The sequence below is a fragment of the Tursiops truncatus genome, chromosome 3, assembly GCF_011762595.2.
Source record: "Tursiops truncatus isolate mTurTru1 chromosome 3, mTurTru1.mat.Y, whole genome shotgun sequence".
NCBI lineage: Eukaryota > Metazoa > Chordata > Mammalia > Artiodactyla > Delphinidae > Tursiops > Tursiops truncatus.
The window spans coordinates 135,208,803-135,229,496 of record NC_047036.1 but is presented as its reverse complement, the minus strand read 5'-3'; the positions used below and the strand labels follow the sequence as shown (position 1 = coordinate 135,229,496).

Sequence of the window (20,694 nt, the reverse complement as noted above, 5' to 3'; positions counted from 1 at the left end):
TCCCTGGGCATGTGTCTCAAGACAGAGTGAGAGAGCTAGGCAGACACTTTTATGATCTAGCCTCAGAAGTCACCTAGCATCACTTCCATCATACCCTGTTGGCCAAGGTGATTACCAAGGTACATCCTGGTTCAAGCAGAGGCAATCTAAACCCAATGGTCAATGCAAAAGTGTCACCATCACATGAGAAAAGGAGCCTGTGGGATGGAATAGATATTGTCATGGCCATCTCTGGGCAGTACCATCTGCCACGGACACTTACTATGTTCCAAGCATGGAGCTAATTATGCCTCATTATCCTTAAACTCACTCCAAAGTCCTGTTCCAGTGGGAGCTATTTTCTCATTTTACTAAAGAAGGAAGACTGAGATACAGAGAGGTAAGCAACTTGCCCAAGTCATATGCCAGCCCGTGGGAGGGAGCTAGGAATGAGCCCCGGGTGTGTTTGTGAGGCCAGGGAAACAGGGGAGGCAAAGATCTGCCTTCCACAAATGAACACACTGGGCAGCAGCCACGTGACAAGGTGGGAGGCTTGACATCAGCCTGCTGGGCTGATCATCCAGGCCCCTCTACTTCAAACCACACAACCTCGCACAAGCTCCGTCCCCCTCCGAGCTTCCGTGTGTTCATTAGCAAAATGGGCACAACTACAGTGTCCAGCTGTGAGGATGAATTGACACGGCGCAGGTAAAATGCTTTGCACATCGGCTGGCATCCAATGAGGACTCTATACATGTCAGCTGTTATTATTTTAAAAGCAGTCCAAGAAAGACATCTTAAAAAGACGAATGTGCTATGACTACCAAAATTATGTTATGTACCCTCAAAGCCCAGCAAATGATTTTTGTTCACTGGCATCATTATTGACCCTGTGTAGACCAGACACTGCATCTCACTGGCCTGGGAGTCACACCCCTGCCCTCCCGCCCCTCTGATAAACAAGGCAGGTGGTTCTCCAAGAGCTACTTGGAGCCCTTCTCAGCAGGGGGACCTGGGCTGACTCAGCTAGGAGGGCATCCAGTGACTCATTAAGTCTCAAGAGCTGATTCCTCTCGGGCCTCAGGAAGGGAGCTAACATCCAGGAGACCCAAGGATCTCTCCTCACCCCAGGCCCCCAGTGCCTCCTCAGACAGGAGAACATGGGCATGAAAATTAGCAGGGTTTCCATATCAGCAGAGCATTAGTTATTCTGGGCACACACATCTCCAGCTTTAACAAGAAGAGTTTTCAGCTCACTTCCGAATATTCAAACTTACAGCCAGTACCCCTCCTTCCTCCATTCCGTGGCTTCAATTACCCCCCCAGAGCTAATGAGTCCCAAATCCATGTCTCAGTCCAGCTTTCTTTCCAGAGCTGGAGACCAGCCTCCACTCAGTCAGATGTCCCACCGGCCCCTCAAAGTCAGCATGTCCCCACCACCACCTTGGACCCATCTCCGACCCCTTCACCTGGACCAAGCTCTCCTCCAGGACTCTCAGTGACGATTTCCACGGTGCAACCAGGAGTCCAAACCAGAAATCTAACTCACCTTGCCAGCCTCTACCCCAGGTGACCCATCACAGGTTGTTGTCTCTACCCCCTGCACCTTCCCTCTGCCAGGTTCTCTTAGAGAGCATCCCCAGCACTTCTGAACCCATCCCTGTCCTTCTCCAAGTCTTTCCCCTCGCTGCCTCTATAAGAACTCTGTAAAATGCAAACACGAGCATCGCCACTCTATGCGAGACTCCCTCTTGCCTTCAGATGAAGTCCACACTCCTTCACGCAGCTCCCGGGCCTTTCTTGATCTAGCCACTGCCCATCTGCTGTAGGCTGAATTGTGTCCCCTGCCAAATTTATATGTTGAAGCCCAGCCCCAGTAACTCAGAATGGGACTATATGGCCAAAAGAAAGCCATTGTCTCATAAATCTGTGTTTCTTGGGCCTCCATATGGACTGTGAACATAGGAGATGCTTGTGGGCCCTAAATAGAAGGTGACTGACGCTGATTTGGCTCGGGTACCAGAGCCCCGTTTAACATGTAACAACCTGATGGGCTTATAGCCACATTCTGGGTTTATAGCCTCGTGTCAGGGAAAACCAAGTCCCAGAATTCCCCGCCGCGTTAGCTGCCTGGCCACCTCCACAACATCCAGCAAGAAGCCCTCTGTTTCTCTGGGGCACCAGGACACGTGTCCATTCTGCGCTTTAGCACTGAGATCCACTAACAGAAGTACTGTTCCCACCCGCACCATTTGAGGGGGGCCGGGTTTCTGGGCGCACCCCCTGCACCCTGTCAGCTCAGCTCTGTGCACTGGCCCCATATGGAGCAGAGAACAGCTTCACCCTTAAGTCCCTCTTTGGCTCTGAGTGTCTCCTGCCAAATATTGGACTTGTCTGCATTTTACCTAAATGGAGTGAATCTGGGTTCTCTGAATAATGACCTGCTTGATTAGAAGAAAGAGAACCTGATTCTAGCTCCATCTGGAACTAGAATGAGGGTGCATGTGCAGACAGAATCCAACCCACCAGCCCTTCCTGCCCCCCTTCCCCGGTTTGTTTTCATCCATGTCACTTGTCACCATCATCTAATTTACTACGTATTTGCTTTATTTGCTCACCCGTGCCCCCCTCATTTCCAGCAGAATGGGGGAGGGGGGACCACGAGGGCAAGGATTTTATCTGTTTTATTCCCTGCTGTTTCTGTAGCACCTTCAACACTGCCCTGGCACAGAATATGGTGTTCGATGTGTGTATGTTGAGTGAATGGATGAATAACTGACACGGAGGTGGGTCTCCACCTTCCCCACTACCTTGGGAATCCCCTCCGGCGCCCCTCACCCCTCACCTTCCTCTAAAAGAGATTTCCATTTGCACCTGGTCCCTCTGTGGCTATCCCTCCAGGGCCAAGGCGGTTTCTGGTCACAGATGTGAAACGAGTCAGGGTTCCATGGATCCTAAAACCCACATAAACAGATCTGCCAGTGGCCTGGGGTTCCTGCCCCCTTAGGCAGAGTTCTCAGGTGACAAGAGCCTGAGGCCAGGATCTCTGGTGGTGTTGGGGACATTCAGGGTCCGTGAGCAACTGCCGCCTGAGGACAGACAGGAGGGAGCGGTAGTGCCTAATGGCTCTGAGGGCTGGAGGGCAGGGGCAACAGAGAGAGCACTGGGCCAGGGGTGAGGATCCGGCCTCCCAGTCTGCTCAGCAGTCTCAAGCCCGGCAAGCCAGTCAGACTCCCTGAGCCTCAAGGACCTTTCTGGAGCTGTTGTGAGACCAGGAAGAGAACCACCAGGGAGGGAAGCAGGAGAGTGGTGGCTGCACTTGAATCTTCTACGTGACCCACAGGTTTCTAAACCAACTTCCACCTCTTACCGCATTATTATATCAGGCTCAGCATGTGGTTAATGAGCTATTATTATTATTCAGTGTAAAAGAATGCAAGAGAGTAACCGGATGCCAAGGCAGAGGAAAAGAAAGGCAGGTGTGGTGCAAAGGTACAGCCTTACTATAGTTGTCCTGCTCCCCAGTATTCTCCAGTATTCTCCCCTCTCCTGGCCCCCACCCACTTCTAGGTGGGGTACACATTGGTGGGCTGCCTTGGGTGTGGCTGTGCTTCTGGGCCTGGAATCCTTCCAGAAGCTGCAGTCTCTTAGTGACTAAGTTGAGATCATATGTGATCTCCACGTTAAAGAGGTTCTAGAGTCAGTCAAATGCCAGGTCTACTACTTAGCTGTGTGACCTTAGCCAAGTTAATTACCCTCTCTGTGCCTCACTTTCCTCCTCCATAAAATGCAAATCATGATAGGTAGCACCAGCCTTATACGGTGATGCATTACTGAAGACATCCATGTCCCCCAAACAAACCCCATGCTTGCCCGCCTCTCTGCCTTTGGTCTTGTTGATTCCTTCACCTGTAAAGCCCTCTTCCCTCCTCACCTCTGCCCGCTGGAACCCTACCTAATCCGCAGGGCACTGCTCAAATGGCACCACCTCCATCAAGTTTTTCTGGGTCTCTGTCACATGCGCCCTCTCCTTCCCTTCAACTTCCCTGACACGCTACACCTCTCTGTGACCTCAACGTGGAGTGGCATGAATGAGGCACGTATTTTATTCCCAGCCCCCTTCTCAACGGCAAGCTTTGGAGTCAGACCTGAGTTTGACTCCAGCTTTGCCACCTAATAGCTGTGTGATCTCAGCCCCAGTTTCTTAAATTCTCTGATCCTCCATTTCCCCATCTGTAAAAAGAACAGAACAAAACACCTACCTCACAGGGTTTGCAATAAGAATTAAAGAAGATAATGCGTATAGGACATTTAGCACAGTGCAGACCATATCATATGTGCCAGCAAATGTTATTATAATTATAATGATTATTAGCACTAAGTTGTAAAGGTCACCATTTGAAATTCTTTCCTCTGGGTCTCTCTCCCAATTCAGGTATCTCCTAAAACACAAATCTTGGGGTGAGTTGGTGGTAGACCCAGGGAGGAGCAACTAGTTAATTCTCACTGAAGACTCAGCTGTTCTTTTGACAACAGAACTTTTTGTGCCTCATGCAAAAGGAGAAGAGAGAAGGGGAAGGAGCAGAAGCTAGAAGGAGTTCCCAAGGAGACTTGTGCCTACTTCTTGGTCTTGACCTTGGTCCCAAGCAAAAGGGGTGTAACATGAAAGATGGCTCCCATGTGCTAAGGGCTCTGCCTGAGGCACCAAGGTGGGACCTTTCCCCGTGTTCTCTTTGAACCCCCATGACAAACCTGCAATATCATCCCTCTCCCTCTTTACCAGTTGATGACTCTGACCTCCAAGAACGTAAGTGGCACACAACCAGTGGCAACATAGCCCAGATTCAAAGCCAGGTCTATCTTACTCCAGGGCTTATTGGACAGGAGAGGGGGTGGGTGGAGTAAGGGGAAAGAATGTTCATCCACTGAGAGCACACACCCCCCATGATAGGGCAGAAAAAGCAATCTGTGAAAATATATGGTTTTATTTACGGAAAATGAATTCAGCATACAACTTCATCATAATGCCATTTCTCGAAACATTAACTCCCATCAATGTTGTAAAAGCCTGGGAAGCTACAAAACATCTTTTTTTAAAAAAAACTCCCTATTATCTATAAACATCCACTTTTCAGGGCAACCAAGATGTGGGGCCCCCCTCCCCTTGATCTGTTGATTTTAAATCTAGAAAGGCCAAGGTGGCCACACGTGTTCCTGTGGTTTTGAAAAAGGTTCTCAGAAGCCTGCAAGCCCAGGGGAAAGCAATGCTGACTTTAATTGCTCTGTGAATTAGAGCCTCCCCTTTTGGTTTAAATCCACACCACAAACGTATTATTTTCCCCAGTCTTAGAAACAGTGGTGAAGCCACTGTTTTCTCTTGTCCAATCCCGCCCTCTAGTGGTTCCAACCTAATTGAAAAATAGAGAAAGTAACTCCACCAGAGAGACAAGTGTGCCACCCAGACCCCTTCACTCCCTTACTCCCTCACCCACCCAGCCAGCCAGCCATCCCTATGGCTACTCATTTAGGCATCATTGCTTGAGAACCTACTATGCGCAAGCAACAAAGATTCTGGATGCCCTAGGTACTTAGTGATTCATTTGCTAATGTGGAACTTAAGGGTCTGGGGGAAATAGGCCAGATCTGGAGTCCAGAAACCAGGGGTGGAATCCCAGCTCTGCCCCTTAAAACCTGAGTGACCCCAGGGACGAAGGTCAGTTCCCTGCTGGACTTGTTTCCTCCCCCCTTACCCATCTTCAAAATAGTATTACATGCACCCCCTTAATTTTTATTTAATTTTCACAACCAACCTGCCCCTCTATTCCTGGAGCACACTTAGGTTTTCATCACAGAGGAAAGGCAGGAGAGCCAATGCGTAAGCCCAGACCATGGCTTCAGAAGCCCTGGGTTCAAATACCAGTTCTGCCAGTTACCTGCCTTGTTACTTTGGACAAACTACTTAACCTCTCTTAGTCTCTTTTTTTTTCTTGTCTGTAAAATGGGCATAAACATAGGGTTCAACAAGATAATTCACGTTCTCACATTTCAGTGTAAGCAAAAGCCCCTGGGGATTTTGCTAACAGGACAGCCCCTTCTCAAACTTACTGGTCCAGAATCTCTGAAGATGGCCCCAGGCATCTGAGCCAAGCTGCCCAGGTGATCCCGATGTACAGCAGCCTTTGACAACAAATGGAATACAGCTGGCCCCCTGGTCGTCAAGCTTGGCCTCACGTTGGAATCTTTAAAAATACCTCCCTCTCTAGATTCTGATAGAATGGGTGCGGGGTGGAGCCTGGCACTGGGATTTTTAAGAATTCCTGGAGTGATTCTCATTTGTAGCCAACGTTGAAAACCACTGCCTTAGTCCCATGCCTGACACAGAGAAAGTCCTTAACACATGTTAAAAGAAACCCTACCAACACATCCACGTCATGCCTCGAACACTGTGCCTTTATTCAACAACTACACATAGTGAGCCTCTGTCTGGGGCCAGGCACTGGCAATAGAGCAGCCATCCAACCGGAACAGACAGAACTCTGCCCTCAGGGGGGTCACAATAATGCAGGGGCCAGTGTGTCATCTTGTACTGGGCCCCAAAGATTATGCAGTCCACCCAGGGAGTGGGGACTGCATTTCACACAGGGCCTTGTGGGTCACGGTAAGAACTTTTTCTCTTTGAGATGGGAAGTAGTCACACCTCCCACAATTATCTGCCTTGGTAAAGAAGAGATTTCAAGATGCAATTTCACCTTCAAAAAATGAGACCATCCAATAGCAAGATTTCCGTCGGGGGTGGGGGGGACCTGGTCGGGGGGAGACACATTGGTGCAGTGAGGCCTACTCTGACTTACCCTGTCCTGTGTGTCTGTCTGTTCCACTTCCAGTAAGGCAGTCTGAGCAGGAGATGGATGACCATAGCCTGGAGCTTCCCCTGCCGCTGCTGTTCGCTGTCCTGCAGCCGGCAGCCTCCTTCCTCCCAGCAGACGCAACGGGTCAGATGTTTCCAGCTGTACAGGCAAATGGAAATACTTACTGGTAATCAGGAGTTGAGCTTTGCACCTGCTCCCCTTGGCGGCTGAGCCTACTTCAGAGGCCAGGGGGTGAAGGGGAAACCCTTTTTTAATCCCTGCAGCTACTCAGCTAACCCCCAGCTGCTCGTTAGCATCCATGAGTGAGGCCAGGGAAGCCCCGTGAAATCTTGTTAAATCACTGAGAGCGAGCCAGGGAGGGAGGGTGGAGAGGCCTCTCCAGGTCTTCCAACTAAAATAACTGACTCAGTCACTCACTCTCCTCTCCCTGCATATCTTTATTCATAGTGCCTATCACAAGCTGACACTTTATGTTTGTTTACTTCTAGTAGTCGGCCTCGCCCCCTGGAATGTAAATTCTGTGTTCATCACCAAGGTGTCCGCAGCGCCAAGGGATATGACACCTAGAGGGAGGTTTGTTGAATGAATGAATGTCTCTTTTTCAGTTGACTCCAGTTAATACCAACGTTGCTGCTACTAAATGCTCCAGTGAGAAGAACGGGGCTGGGGGAGAAGTAACTGACAACAGCAGTTCTGTGTAAGCAGGACAGGAGACTATCTTTCCCTCATAAAGAGAGAGGATTCGTTAGTTGAGTTTGCAGGGCTTTTTCCCTAGGAGGAGGAGGGGGAAGGGAAGGGATCAAATGGGATCACAAATGGGAATCCCAAGTACAGCCATCAGAAGTCCTGTTGGACCTGCAGGGCGTTTTTGTTTGGTTGGTTTTTGTTTTTCCTCCAAAAGCATGGTTCCACATTAAAAACCCAGCCTCGGGCTTCCCTGGTGGCGCAGTGGTTGAGAGTCCGCCTGCCGATGCAGGGGACGCGGGTTTGTGCCCCGGTCCGGGAAGATCCCACATGCCGCAGAGCAGCTGGGCCCGTGAGCCATGGCCGCTAAGCCTGCGCGTCCAGAGCCTGTGCTCCGCAACGGGAGAGGCCACAACAGTGAGAGGCCCGCGTACCGCAAAAAAAAACAACAAACCAGGCTCCCTGGAAAAGCCTGCTGGCAATGATGGAGCCCCATTCCTTCAGGGGACCAGCAACCTGCTGCTGTGGAGCCACTGCCCCTTTACCCAGGCAGGGCTCTCCAGGATGCCCCCTCTGAGCTGCCTACTCCTCACACTCTCTGCCTGGCTCCAGGGCCCTGTATCGCGGGCCTCTCCTGCTTCTGCCCTTCTGGCTTTGCTCCTGATCTGGGCCTGGGGGCTTCCTTGCCCACTCCCAGTGACTGAACCCAGATTGTGCTGGGCAGTGGACTTCACCTGGTGCTCTGCCCTCCCATGGCTGCCAGGCAGGGTGCAGCCTCCTAGACCTGCCTGCAGAGCTGCAGCCCTGAGCAGCCAAGGTCACCTGGGGGATGCCCAGCATCACTCTTTTGTAACCACAGGGCCAGCCAAGGGGGATTATTCTTTTTCCTTCCCTCATATGGGAATTTGGCCAGCAGGGTGATTCTATTCAGGTCACCTTCCCCAGCTCAGAAACCATCAGTCCCCTCCCCCTTTTTGCTTAGCCTGGTAGACATAAACCCCCAGCCTTCATGATCTCTGGCCCCCTCTCCCCTTTATCCCCCCACCTTAAGTATTTCTCAACCAATCTCATTCCTTTTCATTTCTTTCTGTGGCCTCAATCCTCCAGCCCTGCAAATCAACTCAACTCTCTCTGGCACACAGCCTGTTCCTTCTTGTTATTAACAAGGCTGAGAAGAATGGATAATAAATAAGACCTTGCTTTCAAAGTGCTTTCACACCACCAACTCACAGTCTCCCACGACCCATACAAGGTAGATACTGACAGGCAGAGTTCAACTGACTTGTCTACAATCAGCAGCTAGTTAGTGGTGGAGCCACGTCAGGAACTTATTTATGTCTTATCAGGAAATTATCATTTTAAAAAATAAGTGAGTGGAAGAGACAATCCAGATTTTAAAATATGACTTTAATATACTTCAAGGGCAAGATTTATTCCCCCTCCTTAGTACTGTAATTAAAGTAAATGGAATAAGATTTGGTATTATATTTGCCTTTCAAACAACCTTTCAGAGGCGCCTGCATTGCTCTGCAAAAGGAAAGCCATCTGCTCATTTATTCACTGCATTAAACACCTGCTCATTCACTCAGTCAACAATTTTGTGTTGCACTCTTACTGTGTGCCACGCCCCGGGCTTGACACGAAGCATGCACTGGTGAGCAAACCAGCCCCACCCCTGTCCTCATGCACTTAGAGTCCAGTGGTGAAGTCAGGTGTTAAACCAAGATTCACACCAAGAGTGTATGATCAGATAGGACCACCATATGATCTAGCAATTCTACTCCTGGGTATATATTTGAAGAAAATGAAAACACTAATTCAAAAAGATATGTTCACCCCAATGTTCATAGCAGCACTATTTACAATAGCCAAGATATGGAGGCAACCTAAATGTCCATCAACAGATGAATGGATAAAGAAGATGTGATACATATATACAATGGAATATTACTCAGCCATAAAAAAGAATGAAATTTTGCCATTAGCAACAACATGGATAGACTTGGAGGGTTAAATGCTTAGTGAAGTAAGTCTAACAGAGAAAGACAAATACTGTATGTTATCACTTATATGTGGAATCTAAAAAATAAAACAAATGACTATAATAAAACAGAAACAGACATAGCTACAGAGAACAAACTAGTGGTTACCAGTGGGAAAGGGTTGTGGGGAGAGGCAAGATAGTGGAAGGGGATTCAGAGGTACAACCTACTAGGTATAAAATAAATAAGATACAAGAATGTATTGTATAGCACAGGGAATATAACCAATATTTTACAATAATTTTAAATGGAGTATAATCTATAAAAATATTCAATCACTAAGTTATACACCTGAAACTAATATAATACTGTAAATAAACTATACTTCTCCAACACTATGTTAGTCTGAGCATCCATCTGTCTCACCTGGACTACTGTAGTCACCTCCTAACTGGTCTTCCAGCTCCACCCTTGCCCCCGTACAGTCTATGCTCCACACGGCAGTCAAGGTGCACGTGTTCAGTTTGTGCACATAGAGTCTGACCTAGGTTCAGATCCAGGCTCAACCCTGCGGCAAGCCACTTAAACTCTCAGCTTCCCCATCTCTCAACCAGGAGCGATAAAACCGATGTCACAGTATTGTCTGAGCATTCGGTGGATGGTGTGTGTATCACACTCAGCCTGACTCCTGGTTCATAACAAGTGCTCCATAAATGTGAGTTATTGTCACACTGATCCTGGATTCCCTCAAGGCCAGCTCTGCATGTTGAGCATCAGTTGATGGTGATGCTGGTCAGGAAACCAGGCAATGCCTAATTCATTATATGCCAGCCTCTCAGCTCTTCCCCAGCCTTTGGTGGCCACCAAACAACGATTCCAGCTCCATCACTTGGTGCCTGTTACTCATCAGGGATGCACACCGATACCATCACCTTGAAGCAGAATTTTGAAATGTGGCATGCGATGGGGTTTGGACAGCAGTTTTCTCCACTCAGAATGAAACCACTTCCTGAAACACCTATTCCCCAGACCCAGAGGGGAGCCCTGACTTTTGCAGGCTCCAACTCTGAGGCAAGATTTTGCTGTCACATCCTGAAAGCAGTCTTGGCCAAGAGCGGAGGTGGGTGTAGCTGGGGCAGAGCCATTGCTCATGACGTTTGTGTCCTACTGTGGAATTTCCAAACCATGAAAACAAAACTCATCCTTTTGAAGATAACGGACCCAAACATCACAGGCTGGGGAACACCTGCCCTGTGGTGAGGGATTCCAAGCCGGGCCCCTATATTTACCTTTTCCTATCTTTTCTCACTCCTTCCCCTTCCTGGGAGGCAGGGTTCAGGCTGCAGAGTCTGACGGACGTGAGTTCAAGTCCCAGCTCTGCCACTCGCTTGGCTGTGTGACCTGGGGCAGCTGTGAATACTCTTTGAACCCTGGTTTCTTCATCTATGAAATGGGAAATAATATAGGAGCTATGATCATTGCAAAAATAATAAACATCATATCTGAAAATGGAGAAGCAGCAGAGGACAGCAGTTAAGAGGATGGGCTCTGGAGTTTGAATCCCCCTCTTCCGCTCACTGGCTGACCCTTGAACAAGTTACTTAATCTCTCTGATTGTCTCACCTGTAAAATGGGAATAACAACTATTCTTCCCTCAATGACACACGGTGGGAACTAAAGGTGTTAACACAGGTAGAGCCTTGAACAGAGGCTGACACTTAGAAAGTGCCCACCCTCACGGGTTCGTGCCCCGGTCCAGGAAGATCCCACATGCCGCGGAGTGGCTGGGCCCGTGAGCCATGGCCGCTGAGCCTGCGCGTCCGGAGCCTGTGCTCCGCAACGGGAGAGGCCACAACAGTGAGAGGCACGCGTACCGCAAAAAAAAAAAAAGAAAGAAAGAAAGTGCCCACCCTTGCTGTTATTTCCACCCAATTCCTATAGCCCTCAGAGGACTGACTGTGTGAGGAGCTTGGGTGGAAGCGAGGTCCCGAGATCAGGTGTAAACCCGTCACTCTCTCCATTACAAGGAGGATTCATTGCAATCTTCCTTGTTTCCCAGAATGCTTTGCAACTAGTCGTGAACTGACTCCTAAAAAAGATGCAGCTGGGACCTAACCGGGACAAGCCTTCCCATGGACCTGTCAGGGAAGACACAGAGGCAGGCACAATCTTTAAAGGGACAGTGGACTAACACAGACACGTGGAAGATTGACATTTCTCCTGCAGTGGTGCCAGGATACGTGGTTTGGGGCCTCTCTGTGAGGTCCTGCTCTCTAGGACTACGTAGAAGCCGAGGTCCAGCAGGGCAGGAAGGGACGTCTCATCGGAGGGCATGGTGAAGGCCGTTCCTGGGTCACACATTGTGTAGTGACAATATTAGGGCTTGAACCCAGGGCTTCTGACTTAAATTGTGGTGTCCTTTCCACATCTGACCAGCATCCAGTTTGAGTGATATTTAGCCCCCATGTTAGAGAGCTCAAAAACCCATAAGACATTTTCAGTCTAGTAGTCGGGTTCTAGACGTGGCTTTGCTGCAGTTTGAGTCTGAGCAAATCACTTTCCTCTCTGAGACTCAGTCTCTGCATCTGTAAATGCAGAGGATTACACTGGAGGAGTTTAAACTTTTTCTTTAAAAAAAAAAAAATTTAAGCAACCACACCCTTTCCCCAAGTGAAACCTTATGAGGATTCCCCATTCTATGCAACATCTATTCGAAAGCAAAGCTGCTCTACCCACCAGAGCTAAACACGCAGCCACCCCATGATACATCCATGAGTATACACTCAACAGAAATGCGTTCATTTGTCCACCACCAGACTTGTGCGTGGATGTTCATGGCAGCTATGTTCATAATACCAAAACCTGGAAACAACGCCAATGTTCATCAACAGTGGAAAAGATCAATAATCGCGGTGTAGTCATACAATACAATTCCACACAGCAACAAAAAAGGACAGGCTACTGTTACCCACAAAAACGTGGATGAATCTCTCAGATATAATTTTGAGCAAAAGAAGCCAGACACAAAAGAGGATAAACCTTGTAATTCCATTTACATGAAGTCCAAAAACAGGCAAGATCAAGTAGGTGGTTACCTCTGGGGAGGATACTGACTGGGAGGGGACAGCACAGAGCCTGCCCAGGGGTGCAGAAAGTGTTCTTTATCTTGATCTGGGTAGTGGCTACACAGATGTATACATGTATAAAAACTCATCAAGCTTTATCTTTGAGATTCCTGTGCTTTATGTCATTTAAGTTGTACCTCAAAAGAAAAAAAGTGGAATTCCTATGGCTGAAGTAAACAAGAGGGTTTTGAAGATCCATTTGTTAAGCCTTCACCCCACAACCTCCATCCACCCACCCCTTGGGGGACTCTAAGGGACCACCGGACTAGACCATCTCTAAGGAAAGAGTAGATCCAATAGATTCACTTTGGGAATTCAGCTTCAGTCGCTTTACCTCAACATCATCTTACAGGTGACAGCTGCTTCAAACACCCAACTCCCCATTCCATGGGTTTCTTGTCTTACCCTTGTTCTTGTCACCTTCTTCCCCGCCCTGCAATGCCCAAAGCCCACGTGCTGCCCCCAGGACCAAAGCCCCCTATGTACCCTCCCTAAGTATCACCACCTCCTTCCAATTTCCCAAGAAGGCCCATGCAAGCTTACCTCCTGGTGGTGAGCACAAGCTCCCAGGTCCATCCACCGAGGTTCAGTTCCTGGCTCCTCTACTTGTAGCTGGATGTGCTTTTTCTTTGTGCACTGAGGTTGTTAACTGTACAGACCTCATTAAATTGTTAGGAGAACGAATGAAGATAGTACATGGAGAGGACTTAGCACAGTGTCTAATCCATCCTGGGCGCTCAGTAAGTGTTAGTTACTGTTCTGATCACTGTTGTCTATTCTTCGGTTCTGTCATTGCTTGTTCATGACTAGAGAATATATAGTTTTAAAATATTAAAATAGTCTTGTGAAATATTTACCACATGCTTTGTTGGACTTCATCCTCACAGCCTAGACTCCTTTTCAGTAGACTGAGGTTAGGTTTCCAAAGTCACACAACTGATCAATCAGTGATGGAGTCAAGACTCAAACCCACTCCCTCCTGACCCCAAAGTCCATCACAGTCTGAGCTCTTGGCTACTTGCTTAGTGAACCATGTAACGGAGTTGACAGAGAAGGTACCCAATCCTAAAAGAGTGAATACATACTGGGCCCACTGGTGTGATAGAGTTTGGAATCAAACGAATCCAGGTTCTAATCCTGGGCTGTGTGGTTTACCAGCTGTATGAACTTGCTCTAATTGTTTTATTTCTCCCTGCCTCAATTAGCTCATTTGTAAACTGAGACACAGTAGTGGAATGCATTAAATGAGATTCCTAACTCTAGCCAAAAGGAAACAAAAGTTAACCCCGGGGATTTCCATCATCATGGGATACTGAGGAGGAGTGATTTGGGGAAGAGACCCTATATTTCATCCATGTTCACCCAGTTCAGAACAGAACCACTTATCTAGGGACAACCCCTCCTAAGACTAGGGAGTTTTTTAACGATCAAATGATTCTGAAGTACGAAATGTTAACTTTGTTTGTGGTTCTGGTCTTTTTTCCTCTGTTGTTAGTTTTAAAAAAGTTACTAAAAACTAACGTCCCCTCTCAGTCTATCTTCCTCTTCCTGTTTCCAAGACAGAGCGTATAATAGGCAGTTTTGGTTTTCAAATAGCCCATCTTTCTAATTCTCTGTTCCTGATTTATCAGCCATGATATTACTTTCATTCTACTCGAAAGGGACAGCTATGCCTTGAGAGGAATTAGGGTGACATCCTAGACCCCATGATTTTAGGACTTCAGGTTGCTATGAGAAACAGGTGGCTGGAACAGTGACTCAAGAGTCAGAAGGGAAGGATTTGGCAATAAACATGGGTTTAAAAGGTCTGACATTCATACACACTCACTTCATAACTTTTCATCACCCCCAAGAGGTAAGTGGGGTAGTCATGCTCTGTCACTCACTTCCACACAAATTACTGAGGCTGCAATTTCTTCTGTTGACAGCCCCCCTTCTTTCCCCTGTAGCATTTGCCTTTGATGGCCAATGGATCAAGATTGCAGCTCTCCAGGCCTGAAAGAACATCATCATGTGAAGTGGGCACATTCAAGCAGCTGGCGGGAGTCCAGTCTACCTGGAAGGGCATTTGGCCATCAGAATTGAGTCTTTAAAAGGCTGATACCCAATAACTCCAATTATACCCAATTTATTAAGGAGCCTCAGATTGCCAGGGTTTCAAACACAAACATCACCAATTGTGTGCTCTCAAACCCTGTTTAACAATGCTTAAAATCATCTTGGTCCAATTGTATTACAGGTTATTCAGTCCCATTTTATTTCTATAGAACTCTGTAGAATTGGATGTTTTTGCTGAGGGAGGATCAGAGAGAGTTATAATGATCAGATGTCAATGAGAAGTAAACCCCCCAAAGGATCTAGAAACCTGGGAAGAGAAAACAGAAAGGTTAGAAGGGGAGGCTAAGAAGCGATAAGAATTTCCAGAAGGAGTTCAATTAATGCTGTCATCCTGGGTGAGGAGCAGTCCTGGGCTGGCCCCCTTCTCAGGACAGCAGAAGGAACGCAGGCAATGGTTAGGAACACTCTCCCTGACCTGGGGTGTGATTCCCAGCTATGCCATTTGGACAAGTTACTTCATTTTCCTTGGCCTCAGTTTCCTCATCCATTATATGAGAGATGATAATAACATGTACAACATTTGGGATGCTATGGGGATTAAAAGAGGTACCACCACTGCAGTGCCTGGTACACTGAGGGATTTCAACAAACAAATGGTAGCCACTGTTATTATCTGCACCCTGAAATTTCTGAATAATTAATCGTGATTGTGAACACTTGAATGATTCTGTGTATTGCAATTTACACAGAGAGAGTGCTTTACTGTTTAAAAGCACATCTTTGCAATACAAATTGAAACGCGTCACCATCTATCACCTATCAAATTGGCAAATAATACTGCCCGATGTTGGTAAGAATGTGGGGAAATAGGCCTTCGCTGTTGATGGGAAGAGCTTTTTGCCACTATGTATCAGGTCCCTTAAATGCGTCCATGCTGGAACCAAGCAGGATGAGGAGAGAAGTCATGTGGTAGCAAAGGGTTGGGCAGAGATGGGAGCAGGATGTCTGGTGGAGGCGAAATGTAGAATCTAGGACGGATCCATGGAATTCACAGACATTCACAGAATGTCCCAGACATTCCAGGGAAGAGATATAAAAGGTGTAGTCAAGCAAATCAACTCTCACGAGATTGCTGTTTGGGTGTTAGAGAGAATACTAACCCTTTAAGACTGGAGACGTACAAAGAATATATCTCCAGCTGCCAACGGCACATCCCCACCTGGAGGTGTCACAGGCATCTTCGCCTCAGCACACCCATGTTGGACCAACTGACTGCCCACACTCCCCACACTCCCCACCCAAAACTAGCATTCCAGTCTCTACAAACAATGTAAAAGATACCACAACTTACTGGTTGTTCAAGCCCCAACCCGAGAGGTCATCCTCGATTTCCGCTTTCCCTTCACCTAGTACCACCACCAGCACGACCCCAAATGCCTACGTCTAATCGCTCAACAGGTCCTGTTTCTTCTGCTTCCAAAATATATCCTGAATCCAGTGACTTCTCTCAGTCTCCATGGCTACTACTGTCTGATCTAGACCACCATTATTTCCCACCTGGACAAGGCTTGTTGATTATCTTACTTCTACTCTTAATCCCTCCAAGTCATTCTCCAGGTAACAGCCTGGATGCTCTTTTAAAAATATAAACCAGATTGAGTCACTGGATTGCCCAGATGAAAACTCATCAATTTCATGTTGTCAACCTCTTCATCTTTGTCTACCATCCATCTTCCCCTCACCCACCACCCTGCAGACACACACGCCTTCCCTCTGTACCTCGAACAGTGCACACTCATGGCCTTTGCCCCTTGCTCTTCCTTTGGCCCAGAAGGCTCCGTCGGTGGCTCTTCTCATCCTTCAGTCTCTCCTCAAAGAGGTCTTCCCTTGCTAGACCAGCCAAAAGAGCCCCTCTAGTCATTATCACAATACCTTTTTCAATTTCCTTCACAGGACTTATCTCCAGCTGAAATTCTTTTATTTGTTGACTTGTACATTATGTTCCCCACCATCTCATACCACTAGAATGTGAGCTCTGTGAGGGCAGAAGCCTGCTTACCTCGTTCATTGTTTATCCTCAGCAACCAGTGCATGGGAAGTGGTCAATAATTAGTGGGAAAACAAATCAGTGAATGAACATCGGGGTCACGCAAAGTTGTGGCACCTCCCACTCCAGGGTCCTCTGGTCATTATGACTTTGATGTTGGTGGTGGGAGAAAGGGGCAGAGTAGTGACAAAATAACAGGTCACCAGTTCTGATGGAAGGACAAGAATGAGTGCTTCTTGTTTAACCAAGGGGAAAACCAGAGGAGGGCTCAGGATTTCGCCCAGGTTACAGGGCAAGTTGACAGCAGGAGGAGAAGCTAAAGTTTCTGGATCCTTGGCAATTGTCCTGTTGATTGCTCCAGGTGTGTCTTGTCACTATGTCTACGGGGTAGTTCACAATGGTATACAATGGGTGAGAATTAACTCCATCTCAAAGGAAATTCTCTTGGGACATCTGGTCACAAGATATGTAGGAAGTTGATTAATGAATAAACATTCAAATGATGAAATGCTGAAACATCACTAGCTGGTACCTGGCACAACAGAGATCCCTTACCTTAGTATTCAAGGCACACCACTCTTCAGCTTCTTTCCAGATCTGGGGTCTCTTTTGACCTTGATTTCCCCATCAATGGGAAATACAATGAGAAGCAAATAATCAGCAAAGTCCCTTCCAGCCCTGATATTTTAGAATGCTTCCCTTGGACATGAGTTCCTTCCTCAAGCCAAACTGATTTACTTATTGTACTTCCTGTCCCCTACCTATACGTAAACTTAAAAATATTCACTTTTGTCTATACTGGCCCTCTATTAATAATGCTGCCATGTCCTCTCTGCTCTTTGAAATACTGTGTAGCCTTCAATGATCAATAGAATTTCTGCTCCCACTCTTCTTTCTTATTTGTCCCAGCTGAAAATATTTGCCTTTTATAATCTCTTGGGCATTTATTGTCGAACCCAGGAGTTGGTAAACTATAGCCTGCAGGCCAAATCCAGGCCATGGGCCAAATCTGTTTGTTTTGTAAATAAAGTTTTATTGGAACACAGCCATCCAATTCATTTGTATATTGTCTGTGGCTGCTCTTGAGACACCACAAGACAGGGTTGAGTATTTGTAACAGAAACGGTATGGCTCACAAAGCCTAAATGTTTACTGTCTGGCTCTTTACAAAAAAAAAAAATGTTTGCCAACTCCTGGCTAATCCATGCTTCTCAAACTTGAGTACACAAAGATCCAGGCTGGGATCCACATATAAGATATCCAAGGTCACTGGTCAACCCAGGGTATCTTCTTGGAGCATCGATTTTACTAGAAGACTGGGGAGAAAAAATGGTTAATAGAACGTAAATGTGGACATTAAAGCAAACATATTTATATTAAGAAGTGGATTCCAGCATTTGCATGAAATAGTATGTGAAAATCCCAAATGTGACCAAAATTCCAAGCTTGGGAAGGGCTGCTTCACATTGTTGCTGCTCCTCCACTGTTACAAACATTTTGGTATAAAATTTGGGGAGGTACCCATCCATGCCATTTAATTTGAGGTTAAAAGTATGTATCTTATATGGTTTTGTATCCTCACCACTTCTGACACAGTGCTTGACTATAACAACTCCAGAAAGTCTGAAGTCATTTATCTAGATAAATCCTAAAAGGTCCTCACCTGTCAGGATGGTTAATGGGGTCCTGCCTAATGGCAGAGGAATGGACCAGAGGACTTGACCAGCAGAGGTCTCCTTCGCTATGGGGGCAGGGCAAGGGGCTTATTAGTGCTTTGGCTGTCTCTATGGCAACAAAAAATCTAATAACATTCCGTTACCTTAACAATATTTGCAACAATACCATCACCAATCCAAACCACTAATTAGTTCCTTCCTGAGCTGAAGGCAGAACCTATCTTATGATGACCTAGTTGCTTTTTGTTTGTATTTGCCTTTTCTTTTCCTATTTATTTATTTTGGAGGAGAAGGGAGAGGAGATACTAGAAAGTTTACTCCAGCCCTGGCTGCCAACACCACCACTGTTAGCGTTCCCGCCAACCATTCCCCTCACCCCAAAGAATCTCTCTCTGACTTCTAAGGGCAGAATAATCCCTATTACATAAAATGGTGACCACTCAGTTTGTTGTTGAATGTTGTTGCTTATCTTTGTTTTGTTTCTTAAAGGCAGATGTCCCTAGGAAAGGATAACACATAAAGTTACTAACCTTTTAGAATCGGGAGGTGTTTTGGGCACTGGGCGAGGGGGTAGAAAGGCAGCCAGGCTCCCAGTCAGGGTGGAAAGATCTGAGGTCAACCCCAATTCTGCCACTGACCTGCTGGGCCAACTACTTGCCATTTTTGCACCTTCAGTTTTCTTTCTTGTAATGTGAAAGTTGAGAGCTGGGTAATCCCAAGGAGCGTTTTCAGTTGTAAGATCCTACAGTTCAAGGCAGCATAATTAATAGAAAGATTAAGGTCATGACCACATAGATAGGCCTCGAAAACATAAAGCAAACTGGAAAAGGTTAGTAGCAGAATGACATGTACTGTATGATACCACTCTAACTTTTTAATTTAATTTTTGGAATAGGTAACATAGTACATCCACACTGTTCAAAAAAATCTTTAAGGAATTTATTTAAATATGTTCCTTCCCTCCTCTCACCCCTCTTTCCTCCCACATGCAAAATTGTTTCTAGTTTTTTGTATGTAAAGTTTCAGACTTTCTTTATGCACATACAAAAACCAGTGGATAAGCAGGCTCATTTTCCCCTTTGCTGCACAAAATGTAGCATACTATACACATTCTTCTGCACTTTTTTTGTCTTCACTTAATATGTATTGGAGAAATTTCCATATTAGCATAGAGAGTGTCTTCATTCTTTTTTAGAACTGCAGAGGATTCCATAAAGGGGATGCCCCACAATTTATTCAACCAGTCACCTATTGATAGATATGTGGATTTTTTCTAGTCTTTTTTATTACAAGCAATACTTCAATGAATAACCTTAAACACATGTGCTTTCGAACAAGCACAAATGTATCTAAAGGCAAATTCCCAGAAATGGAATTTCCTTTGTAATTTTCTGCATTTGCTTTTATGATAGAGATTGTCAAATTACCATTTATAGAGATTATACCAATTCTCTCATGCACGATCAGTCTGAGTGCCCCTTTCCCCACAACATCTTCTATGCACTGTTTTACCAAATCTTGAGTGCCTGTACTGACCAACTTGACAGGTTTAAAAAATATCTCAATGTGATTTAATTTGTATTGCTCTTTTTTTTTTTTGTATTGCTCTTTTGATGAATGAGACAGTGAATCTCTTCTTAATAGTCATTTGTATTTCTTTCTGTGTAAATAAATACTTTTAGCCCTTTTTCATATACGTAAAATTTTAAAACACACCATACTATATAATATTTATGGCCATGGACATATATAATGAAGGACTGAAGTGACATTCACTAAGGTCAGTTGACAGGTTGCCTCTAGATAGGAAGGCAGGGGGATGAGACAAGGGAGGGACACAAAGGGAACTCCACTAAGTGCGTGACATTTTTTTTCTTTTAAAAGAAGATATTAAGCAAGCATGGCAAAATCAAAATAGAAGAGGAAGAAAGAAAGGAAGGAAGGGAGGGAGATAAGGAGGGAGGGGAGAGGGAGGGAGGGAGGGAAGGAAGGAAGGAAGGAAGGAGAAAATAAAGTTTAAAATCAATGAACCTGAACTTGAATCTCAGCCCCACCACACATGCTCTGTGGTCTTTGACATTTCTCCTAATCTCTCTCTTTCCCAACTTCAATATCTGTAGGGTATAGATAATGCCTACCTTGCAGAGTTAGTGTAATGACTAAAGATAATCCATGTAAAACCATGATGGTTTTTGACATTTCTCCTAATCCCTCTCTTTCCCAACTTCAATATCTGTAGCATATAGATAATGCCTACCTTGCAGAGTTAGTGTA

At 46.2% G+C, this 20,694-nt stretch overlaps 1 protein-coding gene across 8 annotated transcripts in view; it reads right to left on the bottom strand.

Moving 5' to 3' along the window:
• ADRA1B (adrenoceptor alpha 1B) overlaps positions 1–20,694 on the bottom strand; it is a 627,213-nt gene that overhangs the window by 557,783 nt on the left and 48,736 nt on the right. For 5 of the 8 annotated variants that reach the window (XM_073802761.1, XM_073802764.1, XM_073802767.1 and 2 more), the window contains 4 exons: positions 14,468–19,162; positions 13,183–13,445; positions 10,804–10,957; positions 6,831–6,986 (listed from right to left, as the gene is read on the bottom strand). The gene's annotated coding sequence lies outside the window, so the exon portion shown is untranslated. The remainder of the gene's footprint in view (positions 1–6,830; positions 6,987–10,803; positions 10,958–13,182; positions 13,446–14,467; positions 19,163–20,694) is intronic. The other 3 variants (XM_073802766.1, XM_073802768.1, XM_073802763.1) reach the window with 3 other exon arrangements.